This window comes from Marmota flaviventris, chromosome 16 (genome assembly GCF_047511675.1).
Source record: "Marmota flaviventris isolate mMarFla1 chromosome 16, mMarFla1.hap1, whole genome shotgun sequence".
Taxonomy (NCBI): Eukaryota; Metazoa; Chordata; class Mammalia; order Rodentia; family Sciuridae; genus Marmota; species Marmota flaviventris.
The window spans coordinates 42,748,135-42,764,891 of NC_092513.1; positions in this window are offsets into that span (position 1 = coordinate 42,748,135).

Consider the following 16,757-nt stretch of genomic DNA (forward strand, 5'->3'; position numbering starts at 1 on the left):
TTCATATATATTTTGCCAGATAAGATCTCCAGAATGATGCACATTGGAAGCAATATGAGCAATCGCCCTGTATTTGTCCTGAATTAATGCTTCTAACATTACTTTGAGTTTGATGTGGGCCTAGTATTTCTATAAATGGTTACTGTGTCAGAAGATTCCTTTTGTCCTACTTAACTAAACCTTTTTTAATATATTTGGAACTTCTGTTATAAATATGAATAGATCTATGTTAGGCTGCCATCCTGCCATTTAATGTTACATTAAGTGTGTCATGATACCAGCTCAATCCTGACGTTATCTGTTTTTAGTCTCAGGAACTACATAATTCTTACTCAATATGTGAGAGATCAAATCCTAGTTATTCATGTTCCATGATGAGAACATTGCTAATGGATGTAAGGAACATGCTTAGTGATCTATAGATATAAACATCTGTGATCCTTAGCATTATTAATTCAATCTTATTACCTTCAGTATTGTTAGCACAGTTTTGTGATCTATTTTGCTTTCAGGAATGTTCCTTTACTTTTGCTTATGGAAAAGATTAGTGAAACAATAAGCAAAACTTATTACAGATTAGAATTCATGCCTAATTTAGAAAGTTTTGAAGCAATAATGACATAAAATTTAATCCGCTAAGTCAAAATTTTATACATCTCATTCACCAAAAGAACTTAGAATTAGCAAGTTAGCATCATCTAATAACTATAATTTATAAGTAACTCAGAATATAATAATTGGCCTCGTAAAAACTAGTGAAAACAACACACTAGGAAGCTGTCATTATGGAATTATCCCTTTTGTTCTTATAAACAATATTGGCAGTTTATGAGTCTCTTATCTCAGTCAAGCTAGGATGTTAATTTATATTTTATTAAGGAAAGGAGTAATTTGATTCCTTGGATTAATAAATGGATGCAACATTTCAGGTTAATATCATTCTGCATTATTTCCTTTAGGAAACTCTCTTCAGACTTCCAAAAGGACCTCATTTGAGTAAACTGAGTATATGAGTGCTCTACAGAGCCGTTACAGAGAAAGAGGTAATTTCCCTTTGCCCTTTTCCACTACTCTTTTTATTATAGCTTTATGGAATGTTATAATATTCTTAAAGACAGAGAAAGATGCTCTGCATAGCTTGAATTACTGAGCACATAAAGATTTAAAGGTTAGCCTTGAGGGACATTATTACACTCAGGTCAATAATACCTACTAACTTTTCTCATATCCATCAGAAATAAATAAAAGTTGTCTAATACTGAATTCAACTTTAACGAAAAGTTTTTGAAAGTCTTCTTTGAAGCAAGAAACTTGGGAAAGAGATCCCAGGAGGATTTTATATAAGGAGACCAGGAACATATGGGAAACCAGCAGTTCCCCAACAGTATCTCTGGCTTTAATTTAGAAAGAAGGTGCTGATGGGGCTCTTTTCTTTCAATGAAATTTTCCATGATAATTCAGATGCCAAACTGGTTCCTGTCGCCTTCTAAAGCAGCCTGTTTTGGAACAAGCTGTTGATAAAGTTGCTCATTTAATGGCTTTTTTGAAAGATAGGTTTAATAAAAAGGAATACTATTGTGCCTCTGATGAGCTACTCTCTCTTCTGTTTCAAGGAGCCAGCAAACAAGCCTTGTTTTGGCTAACGGCAGTATGACTTACACTATGATTATGGAATTTTTTTCTGCCCCAATATGAGATGTTAATGCTACCCAAATAAAACATCTTAATGCTGTCCAAAGGCAACAACATTAGGGTAACTTTCAGAGACTGTCTCTCTTCCAGTTGGTCATCAGCTCTGGACAATTTGAGACCTTGATGTCCTCATTGGTAAAGCACAGTTTTGATTTCTGATCTGTCTACTTTGACCGTCCCACCTGGTCAACCACTTCTGATGTCCATGTACTCCATATTATTCAACCAGGGACCCCCTTCCAGCTCTGAACTGGGGTCAAGAATTGGCTCCTGTCCAAACACAACCCTTAGAAGAAAACTAAGCTCTGCAGCTGAGTGGAAGAACTCAGGCCTCTCTTTTAGCCATGACTTCCAGAGGGGTCTGAAAGATAAGATTATGCACCTTTAGCTTCACCCAGGCTCAGTCCTCCAGATCAACCACTCATTGCAGAACTGACATCAACTCAAAACCGAGGCTGTGGTCAGATACAGAGTGAACTCCATGGACCTGTTCAAAGCCAATATCATATTTGAAATTGGGAACAGGTGTCTCTTCTCATGATGGAAGCTGTAAAGTGTGTGGATATCAGCATCAAGTACTCTGATGATTCCACCATGAAGGTAGTCCAATGTAGATGGGTACCAACCATCCACCAGCCAGACAAGCATGATGGCACAGGGCGTGAAAAGTTATCACTAAGATTCCAAGAACCATATCATACTACCCATGGACAACTCTACCATCAGCCTCCATGTAGGACAAACAAGTATCCTATCCAAGTGGTCATGATGGCTCCAGATACCCAGTAGAACATCAGTGACACCAAGCTAGGAAACAACAAGTGTGACAAACCCTTCTTATCTCTAGAGATGGGCTATACATGGGGTTCCCACAAGAGCAGGCATCAGTTTATAGCCTAGGTCATCATTATCTATATGACCCCAACTATTGCCCATAAGGCACAGCACCAAATGGAGCTCCATCGGGCTTCAATAATTGCTCAGGTCTAGGGAGACCCTGGAATATACCCATCCTAGAAGAATGAGGTCCATTGTGGAAGAGGGGCATGCTGACTCCTCCTATCGTCACCCCCCTGGGTTTTCATCTTTAAAACAAATGCTCAGTACTAATAGGGGTTTGTGGGTGGCTTTGTTGGATCAGATGGCAAGGGGGTTTCTCTCCATCCTGTCTTGCTTCCTTTGCAGAACGGAGCCAACAGGCTAAGGGTAAAATGGGGAGGAGTATATGGAGTGTATGTGGGATGGGGGTCCCTCCTGGGGGCACCTCCAGGCATCAAACTTCTTAGTAAGCTGTGGACTAAACTGTTTGTAAAGAGAAGCCCAGGCTGGGAAGGGGAGTAGCCCCAAACCATTTCTGGTTTCCTTTTCTCTTGTCCATTATTTTGTGTTTTCTGCCCACAATAAAGTTTCAGGCAATGTTAATCAAAGAAAAAAAAATGTTTATTTTTTTCCAAGGGAATGAGATGGGGAGGTATAGGAATTGATGCTAGGAAATGAGTCCCCTGGGAGAGAGCCAGGCCACAGTCACCAAATATTTTAGTCATTATAAGGGACCCAACCCTTAGACTGACAACCCTGATCCCTCTCAGGGCCCTAGTAGGGAAACTGAGGCTCAGACAGAACAGCAGAGTTCTGAGTGGTCAAGGCAAAGTCAACTCCCTTCCCCGGGTCCCCTGCACACACACTCCTTCTTCCATGGATGCTGTGGGCCCTCAGTAAGTTTTAAAGATCACCTGACTCTTCCCCTACTAGGCTGACCACTTATACTATTCTGTACCTGCCTCCCTTCTCCCTGTCTCCCTACCCCTGCAGAATATTGCACATAGACATCTAGGGGGCCTTGGATTATGGTATAATTTGAAATACTGATTGTGAAACAAACAAAAGCTATAAAAATTTCCATTTTTAAGAAAAACAAAAGTATATGATTTCTGTAGTAGAAGCAGTTTGGAGATACCTTTTTTCTGAATTAGGATGATGTGTATACTTGTATATGATATTTGTTCATATTTTAATATTTTACATGAGCTTCTATTATAAATACACCAACTATCCATATATACATATATGTGTATATATATATATATATATATATATATATATATATATACTATTTATATATGTATTATTAAGTATTATGTGACTTCAAAGTGGTGTTATATTTACTATCTGTCCATTTCCAAATAAAGTTACCCTCATTACTGCATACTGCAGTTTAATTAATGTGCAATATTCAAGCTTTTTTCAATACATGAATTTATTTTCTTGTTTTATTCTTCTTTTTGTATCACTGGAACAAAATATATAGTAGACTATGTAAAATTATTTTTCATTACAATTTTCACTTTTTTGTCTCCATTAATATAAGCTTTTGACCTAGAATAGAAAAAAATTATTTTGCTATATGATTTTTAAAATTTCTGTACTTTTGCTTTTTATAATTTTAAGTCCCTAATACCCTTAAAATTGGTATTTGCTTTTGGTATAAAGTAGAATTTGGGAACCAGCACTTTTTTTTTCCTTTCTCTCTGAATAGCCAATTATCTCACACCTTTTATAAAGTCATAATACCATAATTCTCAAAAATCAAGTTCCTGTGTTAATATCAATTAGTCTCTAGATTTTCTGTTTAATTAGTCTATTTGTGTCTCCTATGCCAAGACAAAAGTCAATAGTCTCTTATGTATCATTGTTCTATACAAATATAAATTGGTATAGTCATGTTGGAACCTCATTTGGAATTACCTAGTGAATCTGTAAATGTACATATTGTAAAACTCATCAATTGGATTCATAAAAATGTATCCTAGGAAAACTCATGCATGTGTTTTTGAGTTCATATGCACACACTCATATATACATATGTATATAAAAGTGTGTGTGTGCATGTGTATATATTTGCATGTATACAGATGTAAATGAAGACATAAAGCAAAAATGTTTCTAGAGCATTGTTTGTTACTATAAGAAATTGGAAAGAATGCAAAGACCCATGATAGAAAAAAACAATCTTAAAACAGTCGTACGGTATACAATATGGTAAAAGTGAATCAACTAAAATGTCTTGCATCTCATAAAGATTATATAGAGCAAAGTCACAGAAGAATGCATACAGTATGCTTCTACTATGTAAAGCATGAAAGCATGCAAAACTGAATGATGGATTGTATAAGGATACATTCATATACATTTAAAACAAAAAATGAAAAGCAAATAAATAGCAAACCAAAATTTGGGGATGATGGTTACATCTAGGGATCACAGAGGGCTATGGGTTCAGGGAAAAACATACAGGACTCTTAGGGGATTACTAACATTCTACCAGTTAGAACTCTCACATATTTTTAAAATGGACTTAAGGAAGCCAATGGATAATAAACTGATTAAAGGTGGACAGATGAAAAGTCACTGACTAAATTTTATGTATTCATCTTTGCATTAATCTTCTAGTATTTTAATTTTCACACACATTATTCCATAATATTATTACATTACTATTACTTGAGTATCTATTATGTACCATGCAGGGTGGAAAAGGTTTTGCAAATATAAACTCTCTTCTTTTCTTTTTTTTTTTTTTTTATTGGTTGTTAAAAACATTATAAAGCTCTTGACATATCATATTTCATACATTAGATTCAAGTTGGTTATGAACTCCCAATTTTACCCCAAATACAGATTGCAGAATCACATCAGTTACACACCCACGTTTTTACATATTGCCATACTAGTGACTGTTGCATTCTGCTACCTTTCCTATCCTCTACCATCCCCCCTCCCTCCGCTCCCATCTTCTCTCTCTACCCCATCCACTGTAATTCGTATCTCTCCTTGTTTATTTTCCCATTCCCCTCACAACCTCTTATATGTAATTTTGTATAACAATGAGGGTCTCCCTCCATTACCATGCAATTTCCCTTTTCTCTCCCTTTCCATCCCACCTCATCTATCTGTTTAATGTTAATCTTTTCTTCCTGCTCTTCCTCCCTGCTCTGTTCTTAGTTGCTCTCATTATATCAAAGAAGACATTTGGTATTTGTTTTTTAGGGATTGGCTAGCTTCACTAAGCATAATCTGCTCTAGTGCCATCCATTTCCCTGCAAATTCTATGATTTTGTCATTTTTTAGTGCTGCGTAATACTCCATGGTGTATAAATGCCACATTTTTTTTTATCCATTCATCTATTGAAGGGCATCTGGGTTGGTTCCACAGTCTAGCAATTGTGAATTGTGCTGCTATGAACATCGATGTAGCAGTATCCCTGTAGTACGCTCTTTTAAGGTCTTCGGGGAAAAGTCCAAGAAGGGCAATAGCTGGGTCAAATGGTGGTTCCATTCCCAGCTTTCCCAGGAATCTCCATACTGATTTCCAGATTGGCCGCACCAGTTTGCAGTCCCACCAGCACCTTTTCCCCACATCCTCTCCAGCACTTGTTGTTGTTTGACTTCATAGTGGCTGCCAATCTTACTGGAGTGAGATGGTATCTTAGGGTGGTTTTGATTTGCATTTCTCTGACTGCTAGAGATGGTGAGCATTTTTTCATGTACTTGTTGATTGATTGTATGTCCTCCTCTGAGAAGTGTCTGTTCAGGTCTTTGGCCCATTTGTTGATTGGGTTATTTGTTTTCTTATTGTTTAATTTTTTGAGTTCTTTGTATACTCTGGATATTAGGGCTCTATCTGAAGTGTGAGGAGTAAAAATTTGTTCCCATGATGTAGGCTCCCTATTTACCTCTTTTATTGTTTCTCTTGCTGAGAGAAAACTTTTCAGTTTAAGTAAGTCCCATTTGTTGATTTTTGTTATCAACTTTTGTGCTATGGGTGTCCTATTAAGGAATTTGGAGCCCGACCCTACAATATGTAGATCGTAGCCAACTTTTTCTTCTATCAGACGCAGAGTCTCTGATTTGATATCTAGCTCCTTGATCCACTTTGAGTTAACTTTTGTGCATGGCGAGAGGAGGGGATTCAGTTTCATTTTGTTGCATATGGATTTCCAGTTTTCCCAGCACCATTTGTTGAAGATGCTATCCTCCCTCCATTGCATGCTTTTAGCTCCTTTATCAAATATAAGATAGTTGTAATTTTGTGGATTAGTCTCTGTGTCCTCTATTCTGTACCATTGGTCCACCCTCCTGTTTTGGTACCAGTACCATGCTGTTTTTGTTACTATTGCTCTGTAATATAGTTTTAAGTCTGGTATCGCTATACCGCCTGATTCGCACTTCCTACTTAGAATTGCTTTTGCTATTCTGGGTCTTTTATTCTTCCATATGAATTTCATGATTGCTTTATCCATTTCTACAAGAAATGCCGTTGGGATTTTGATTGGCATTGCATTAAACCTATAGAGAACTTTTGGTAATATCGCCATTTTGATGATGTTAGTTCTGCCTATCCATGAACAGGGTATATTTTTCCATCTTCTAAGATCTTCTTCTACTTCTCTTTTTAGGGTTTTGTAGTTTTCATTATATAAATCTTTCACCTCTTTTGTTAGGTTGATTCCCAAGTATTTTATTTTTTTTGAGGATATTGTGAATGGAGTGTTTTTCCTCATTTCCGTTTCAGAAGTTTTGTAGCTGATATACAGAAATGCCTTTGATTTATGCGTGTTGATTTTATATCCTGCCACTTTGCTGAATTCATTTATTAGTTCTAGTAGTTTTTTTGTAGACCCTTTTGGGTCTTCTAGGTATAGAATCATGTCATCTGCAAATAGTGATAATTTAAGTTCTTCCTTTCCTATTTTTATGCCTTTAATTTCTTTCGTCTGTCTAATTGCTCTGGCCAGTGTTTCGAGAACAATATTGAATAGAAGTGGTGATAGAGGGCATCCCTGTCTTGTTCCAGATTTTAGGGGGAATGCCTTCAATTTTTCTCCATTGAGAATGATGCTAGCCTGAGGCTTAGCATAGATAGCTTTTACAATGTCGAGGTAAGTTCCTGTTATCCCTATTTTTTCTAATGTTTTGAACATAAAGGGATGCTGTACTTTGTCGAATGCTTTTTCTGCGTCTATTGAGATGATCATATGGTTCTTATTTTTAAGTCTATTGATGTGGTGAATAACATTTATTTATTTCCTTATATTGAACCATCCTTGCATCCCAGGGATGAATCCTACTTGATCATGGTGCACAATTTTTTTGATGTGCCTTTGTATCCGATTCGCCAGAATTTTATTGAGAATTTTTGCATCTAGGTTCATCAGAGATATTGGTCTGTAGTTTTCTTTCTTTGAGGTGTCTTTGTCTGGTTTCGGAATCAGGGTGATGTTGGCCTCATAGAATGAATTTGGCAGAGCTCCTTCTTTTTCTATTTCCTGAAATAACTTGAAAAGTATTGGCATTAATTCTTCCTTAAAGGTTTTGTAAAACTCCGCTGTATACCCATCCGGTCCCGGGCTTTTCTTGGTTGGAAGTCTGTTGATTGCTTCTTCTATTTCATCTATTGTTATTGGTCTGTTTAAGTTGTGAGTATCCTCCTGACTCAGTCTGGGTAAATCGTATGACTTAAGGAATTTATCGATGTCTCCACTATCTTCTATTTTATTGGAATATAGGTTTTCTTGTTCTATGAGGTCAATCATATATACATTTTGATATACAGCATTAAAAGTAAGTGAATTATACAATTTAGGTTGTGGATTCTGATATTAATCTGCACATCCTTCTCACCAAGGAATCCATGATAACTTTAAACCAGTGTAGCTATGAAAATACTTTTGTCTATTCTAAGTGCTCTTTTGCAGTCCCATGTTAGCGTCTTGCTGTAGAGAATTCCTACTCAGATCCTTGCAATAAACTGCAGACTCTCTGTACATTCAAGCAATAATCATTAACGGTGAGCCCTCTTCAGTTGATGGCTGGTACAGAAGCCTTTACATCCCCCCAATAAACCCCACTGCAAGCTACTTATCTGATTTTCTTATTATCCATGTGCACTGTAGTGTTATCCAAGCAGGTTTCTCTAACCTCCTCATTCTGTATCTGAATTCTTTCAGATGAAAACAGCATGTAAGAGTATTACTATGATGATCAGGGATATACTTTAAGCAACTGTTGGCATGCAAATGCACTTCTGGATCCAAATTTGAGCTGAAAGGGATACACCATTGCAGAAGTGATAACTCTGTGGTGCTTCCTGGGCTACACTTGAAATATCTGCCCTGAAGCTGCTCAGGAACATCAACATCTAATTACTTTCTGCCCAATATGTAAATGTTACATTTGCAACAGCTATTCTCTAAGAGCACATGATGGTTATTTGTAGTATACAGAATCATCTGTACATCCTTGATTTCTCCGGGCTTATTGTGAGGAAAGTTGTCCTCCACACCTTGAACATTGATCTGTAGATTCAAAGTGTGAAAGAAAAGTGTTAAAGAAACTAGCACAAGACCTGATGTTTTGCCTAAGCCAGTTTTTTTTTTTTCTCACTAAAACTGCATATATATGTATGCATCTTTAAACAAAGATATTTTAACTGTATATTTAAACCATATATTTTAAACATACATAAGCTATGTATATATGTGTATAGATGGATATGTGTGTATGCAAATATATGTACATATATGTGTATGTACACTTGTGTTTATGTACATATATGTGTGTGTATGCATGCATATATATGTGTATGTAAATTTGTGTGGCTGTAAGAAGGTTCAATATTCCAAGAAACTTCCATGGCAGCAGATCCTCCAGCTGTTTTGGCATGCTCTTTTCTCTCTCAATGGAAAGCAAGGATGATTCTCTCTGCCTTGGCATGAATTCCCAAGACTAATAACCCACTGTGCTCTGCTTCCTGCCTGTGGATACAAGGTTTCATTGCAGAGTGCCAAGGGTTTAACAATAGTTTATCTCTTAGAAGAAGCAGGTGGCCCTTGCCACTACCACTTCTATTATGGTCTGAGCTCCCCTCACGCCTCTGCCCGTTACTTGCCTGTCAGATTTGGCAGAAGTCCAGAGTGTGACTGAATTCGTTGTTACCACCCTCATGATTCTTTTTACTGCCCATCTTTTTTCATGTTGTTTTTCTTTGTCAGTATCCAAAAAAACTCTTGAATTTGAGTTCAATTTTGAAAAACATATGTCTTATGCCTTTTTTTCCCCCCACTAGACTAACCCCGTCTGAGTGTCTGAATTCTGTCTCTCATCTGCAATTGAAATACGGGCATGAGAATCAGGCCAACACCACCTCCAGATCCTCATTTATCCACCTTCTGATGTATTTTTATCTCCATGGAAAGTCAAGCAACCACACTGACCATGTCTTACAAAATCTACAGTTTTTGTTTCTTGTTTGAGTTGAGAATACAGTATGATCAAAAAGCACATTCAATTAAATTCTTTAAGGAGTTGTCTTTGGGTGATTAAAAAAAATCTATGGACATTCTAAAAAGATAAGAACTCAATTCAACTAACATTCCTTGACTAGCACAGAAAAAATCAGATTGGCATTTCTCTTCTCTATGCTTTAGCTCCTGGTTATAAATGTTGAATACCTACAGTCATAACCTACAGCTTTCTTCCAGAGCTTGTTATAAACAGGTAACAGACTATAATTTTCCATAAGGAAAATGCACTGTAGGAAACATACCTCACTCTCATTTAACCTTAAAAACATCAGTAAATACCACAAAAAATCCCAGCAGAAATTGATTCACTATTTTGTGGGTAAATAGAAATTAAACAGATCATCTCATATGAATGCATTATTCCATTTGTATCTGGGAAGTCTTTGAACTATCAGAACCAAGTAAAAGGAAAAAGATTTTGCTAAAACTGTGAATAGTACTGCTGGCCATTCCTGGATCCATTTTAGAAAGCAGTATTTCAATAATTTAATATTAAATGGTTATGGGTTTACTTCCTTACATATGTGGTTTGTGTACTTATTGTTAACCTGTTTCTTTATTAGGTTACATGTGTCTTTAAAAGATGTTGCTATAAAAAAAAATGCACACTGCCATAATCGCTGTGGGAAATTTTCTAGCTGAAGTCAATATGCAATGCTTTGATCCCTATTCTTTATTAAGCTATTCGATTTTAGAGGTCGTTCTTCACTCTTGTGCAGAATCTCAAAGACTACCTACTATGAAGTGGGTGTTCAACAAATGTTTCCAATACATTCTAAATGCCATCAAAAGGTATTGCCACTGGAAAACTTTTCAAGTTATATACAACACAGATAAAGAGAAATACACTAAGACCTGAGTACATGACAATAACCATTTTAAGTTTAAACTATTAAATTATATGGGTAGAAGACTGAATATACTGGGTGGGACTAGGGTGAATTCATTACTGTGCTCTTTTTATTTATATTATAATGTTATCAATAAATTTTAAATATTATACCTTCCACTCCCAGGTTCAATTTCTCTCTCTCCCCTATAGTTCCTCAAAGAGTATGTCATAGATTTTATGGGTATATTTTTCAGTTTGTATATCTGAAACTTTATTACCTCTGTAAGTTTATAAACCATGTCTATATGGTATAGCATGAGAGTAGATTTGAATTCATATAAATGATATAAATAAGATAATACTTCTGTAACTTTCTCTCTGCCTTCAAATGTTTTTAATTTGTATCTTTGAAAAGCATACATCTTATGCCTTTAAGAAAAATTAATTCCTTTCCCTGATGTACATACAGTGTTTCCTCACTTACCCATTCTCTTTCTAATTGGACATGTTTGTTTTCTACATTCCATTCTGGCACATAACACTGCATTCAAGTACAACAACAAGAATGGGATCCTAATTAGAATGTTATACACCATATATGCATAATATGTCAAAATACACTCTACTATCACGTATATATAAAAAGAACAAATTAAAAAATACTGCAGTCACACAGACTTTCATTTGCCTGCTTGAACACAACATGCAAGAGACTTCTAGGTTGTATACCTAGTAATAAAATCCTGTGGTTATATAGTATATACATTTTTCTAGATATTGCCACAGATATTTGACCAAATGAACACTTCTGAAAGCTACTTCCTTCATCTACACTGAAAGTTAATATTGTCAGATTTTAAATTTTTGTTAATAGAGTAGGTCAAAAATAATATCTCATCATTGTTAGTGATGACACGTTTGACAGTGGTATTAAGTTTTTCTTTTCTTTTTTATTTATCTTCTTGCTTTTTAAAAAAAAGTGTTTATTTTGAAAAATTGAGTAATGAAACAAATATTTTCCATTTTTAACCCTTTCATTTCAATTCAATAGTATTTATTTTAACATTGTGTTGATCACTCTGAATATAGTGATAAATCAATTTTTTGAAGACACAATTTTCACCACTGCAGAACTTGCAGGCAAATCAGGAAGACAGATATGTTAAAGAAAATAAAAACAAAACCTACATCATTGCAAAAATAAAAGAATATGGGAGCATAGAAGTAGCAGAGAATCAGGAGTAAATAGTTCTAAGGGAAGTATTTCCAGATAATGTTTCCGGAGATATGACAGATAAGCTCATTTTAACTTTCTTTTGAGTATCTTTCCAGATTTATTTTATGATTTCATGATGCAATCTGGCAAGAAGATTGTCTAATGCCTCCATTCAACAGAGTATTCTTGAGTACTCACTATGTGCTAGTGAGAATTAAATATTTTTCATAGCTTATCTTAGGTTAATCTTAATTATTGCACTATAATATTTGAATCATTAAATTACTTTTAAAACAATAGAACTGGAAGAAATAAATTTAAATAATTTAAGTAAGGTCACACATATCTTTTAAGCTAGCCCCAAAGTTTTTTTCTGATATACTTATGCTGTACTATATGTTTTGTTCTTTTCTCACTATTGTTTTTTTTGTGTGTGTGTCTATGGGATTGAAAGCAATAGTTCTTCAGAGAGGAACAAAAAATTTTCAAATTTCTACATTTCCTGGACACAAAATTCTAAATGATCTCATAATTACTAGGAAAATAATTTGTTTAGTTTAAACTTACTGCTACAGACACTGACATGCTTTCAAATGAAGGAAAGTTATTGTATGTATGATAATATTTGTTGTCAAGTCATGGATCACATTCTTTTTTTTTCCCCAGAAAAAGCTAATGCAATTGTGATTTCATAAAGAAAATGAAACAGAACTGACATTTGAATGTGGTCTATTACTATATGTCTACCTCCATGAAATCCAACTTACATATGATGAAATGGAAATAATGTAACACTGCATATTCATATCCTAGAATGGTATTTCTTTGGACTTCTTTGTTCACTTTTAATGTTCCACACATACAGTCTTACAATTTTTGCATTGAAAAAATAAAATAAATAAAGACACTGTTATAAAAGGTCACCTTTCTAATTGGTATAATAAAGCCCAGCTGGTGAGCCAAGCCCTGGAATAACTCAGGACTAGCACAGCAGGCACAGAGTGAACAATTCATTGGGTAAGAGAGAAGTGATTTAGCATATGTCCTTTATTCCTTATATTTGTGACTGCAGTCATCAAGATCTAATTTTATTTAAGTAAAGCATCTTTGAATGTTTAAATGATTTGTACTGGACCCTGTGTCCTCATGCTAAACAAACAAACAAAAGACTTATCATGATGAATATAAAGGAAAGAGAGAAGTAATTGATTCATTGGCCTGAATTTTCTTCTCACTTAATAAATTCCCCCTTTAGCAACAACAAGGCAAAATAATAAGGTAGCATAGGAGATAACTTAAGCACAGCTAGCTTTGGCACTGCCAGTCACTAAAAGCTTATCTAGCATTTCCAGCACTCTTCATGAACAGTCCTTCAGCTCTGTGTTTAGAATAATAAAAACCTGGTAGTTCCATCAATGTTAATGTTGGAGGAAAAAACAGCAAATACAAATTTGCCACAATGTAAAATTCTCCATTTTGCTTCTTGGCATTTTGAAAACTGTTATAAGGATATTTATTTTGATACATTTGTGCTATGTACTTATAAATTGTAATAAAACTTAACAATTACAAATGTAATTCATGATCCATATCAAATGCAATTCAGAATTTCCTGACCCCCCTCTCTTTCTCTAAATATATATATACATATATGTGTATATATATATATATTTATATATATAATATATTTTTATAAATGCATCATGGAATCCTTGATACCAAAGTCATTACACAATGTCAGAAACACTCCAAGATGATATAACAAACTTTTTATGTATAAGTTTGATTTTTAAAGGTTTTTGATGCTTTTTTTACTACTCCAATGCTATAGACAAAATGAGTATATGTACAAATACACTGAAAGTGTAATGAAACTGAAAATCTCATTCAACTGGAGGCCTGAAAACAGTCCTTCAGACAAACTTTCTTTCCTTCTTAGATTATTGACTATCTTCTATGTTTGTCAATTTATGCAAAAATATATGCTGCATCATATCACAAAGGCAATGAAGTTGATCAGAAGCATAGTTCATTGTATTATTGATATGAAAAGCAGACACTGAAATATGAATTTCCAAATTATTTTCACTCTTGTGAATATTTCAGTTATACTTATTATCTATTATTCTACCTCTAAGTCAAAATTGTGATTAATAATTATTTTCTTTACCAAATATCTGGTATCTTTACTACAATTCATTTTTCACACCATCTAGATTTTAACATAGAAAAATTATGACACAAAGAAGATGAAATAGGCTATTTTCTACAACATCAATACAAAGGTAATATGATATACATTATAGTGCATCTACAGTGGATTCCTGCATTAGTATACATACACACATATATCTGTTTGAGGTATATGGGAGATAACATTTTTGAAAGTCAAACCAGAGGAGAGATCTTGTTGAATATTCTGTGACTCTAGAAAGGTTTACATTTTAAGCATAACTGATTATTCTAGCCTTAGAGCAAGGGATTATATTGACCCCTCTCTAAAAAAAAGTTTGAAAACATTTTGATGAGATTAAAATGATCTCACAATAAAGTAGTTATCTGGAAAAAGAGAACCCAATAGTCTGTAAAAGAAATAAAGTGAGACCTGAAACACAGAATGGTATAATGTCCAGCATGCTTGCAAAAATCACTAGATGTGTGCAATAGATAGCCTCAAAGATGGTCCCTAATGAAATCTATGCTATGAGACATACATCATTTTTGTAATCATCTCCCCTTGAGTGTGAACTGGACTTATTAACTTAATGGAATATGACAGAAGAAAAGGTATTTCACCTCTGAAATTAGGTTATTAAAAAAAAAAAACATGATTTTTATCTTGGGCTCTCCCCCCACACCATGAAATCACTAGCTCTGAAGTCAGCGGTTGCGTCATTAGGTAAGTAGATATACAGGACACATGGTGAGTAATGAAACACCCTCCTCGTAATCGCCAATTGCATGAGCTACAGAGTGGTTATCTGTCCTCTTAGGTGAGCTTGAAAGTAGTTTTTCAGCCTTTTTAAATGACTTCAGCCCTGGCTGACAACTTGACTGTATGTATCCACATAAGATACCCTGAGCCACAACCACCCAGATAAACCACAACAGATTCCTGACCCAGAGAAATTATGAGATAATAATTATTGATTGTTTTAAGCTTGGGAGTAATTTCTTATGGAGCAACAGACTAATAATATAATGTATAAAAAGTAATAAAATGTTCTCAATAAAGACAGAAACAATTAATAGAAAGAGATGCAAAGATAATGCAGATTATGAAATTAAAAAATAAATATTCTTAAATGGCTCTCATGAAAACATACAGCATGGATAAACCATTGGATATAATCATAAAATGGAACTTGCTATAAGGAGATAATAGAAAGAATTTCAACATAAAAATGGAAACTCTAAATAAAAATCATCTATTTATACCACTGTTCCTATGTGAATCTGTATATGTAAGTATGTGCACATATGGGCATACAGAATGAGTGAACAAATTTTAATTAATATTGATTTTGTATTTAGCTGGATAGTAAAACTTTGCTGATTGATTTGTCTTTGAACTTCTTTATAATTTTAATAATTCTTGCATTTTGTGTAGTTTAAGTAATTCTTCATAAAATTTTATTTTTAATATATCCCCTGAACATCAAGACCTCAAAATGATAGCTTCTGAATATAGCAGTAATAATAATGAGACATTCCAAAAAGCCATTTGTTTATGGAAGAGTTTAGAATTTCTTATTACTTAAATACAAACAGAAAATATTTTAAGTGTCAAAATTGGAACATATACTTGAGTAAAAAGGAGAAATCTCTATTCTAGAAAAAGTTGGAGTATATTATAGTCATTCTAGACATTTAATGTCATAATATTTTATAAATCTACAAGTTATCCTTTAAGTTATAAGACTTACATCTATAATAAACATCTCTGTGACAGTGACTGGAAGTACATCTGTAAGATATTCAGAAGTACTCTAAAAACAAAGAAAAAAAAGATTCCTTGTTCTACATTTCTTGGCATGCAGGGCAAGCACAGACAAAAATGTGGAGGAGTCAGTTGATCTTTGCTGAATACAACCTCTCTTTGATACTCATTCACTCACACTGCCTCCTACACATTCGTAGACTTTCTTATTGAATGATTGAGATCCTCATGTGTTATATCATCCCCAAATATGCACTCATAATGTGATCACAGAAGACTGCTATGATGTGCTGTAGGATAGTCAAAAGAATTTTGGTGTCTTTACCAATATTTTCACAACGTTAAAACGGTGAATATAATTTCTTCACTACGACTGAAAATTGCATAATGTTTTGATGAACTTCTTGAGAAGAAACCCAAATGGCAAAGTCTCATGACACAAATCCTAGATTAGAGATTATAGCAGACTGATTTTACGAAAGGGAGACACTATATTCCTAAATTATATCCTCATAAGACTCAAGAAGTCTTTCCACATAAGACTCAAGAAGAGGTCATCTACTCTCATGAATTAGATTACATATCATTATCTTCTCTAAAATCATGTTTGTGTGCCCTTTTTAATTCCCAAATAAGTATAAAAACAAAAAAAATACTGTTTTATTTGAACTTTTCATAATTTTAAATTTCATATTATTAGCGGTACTATAAATG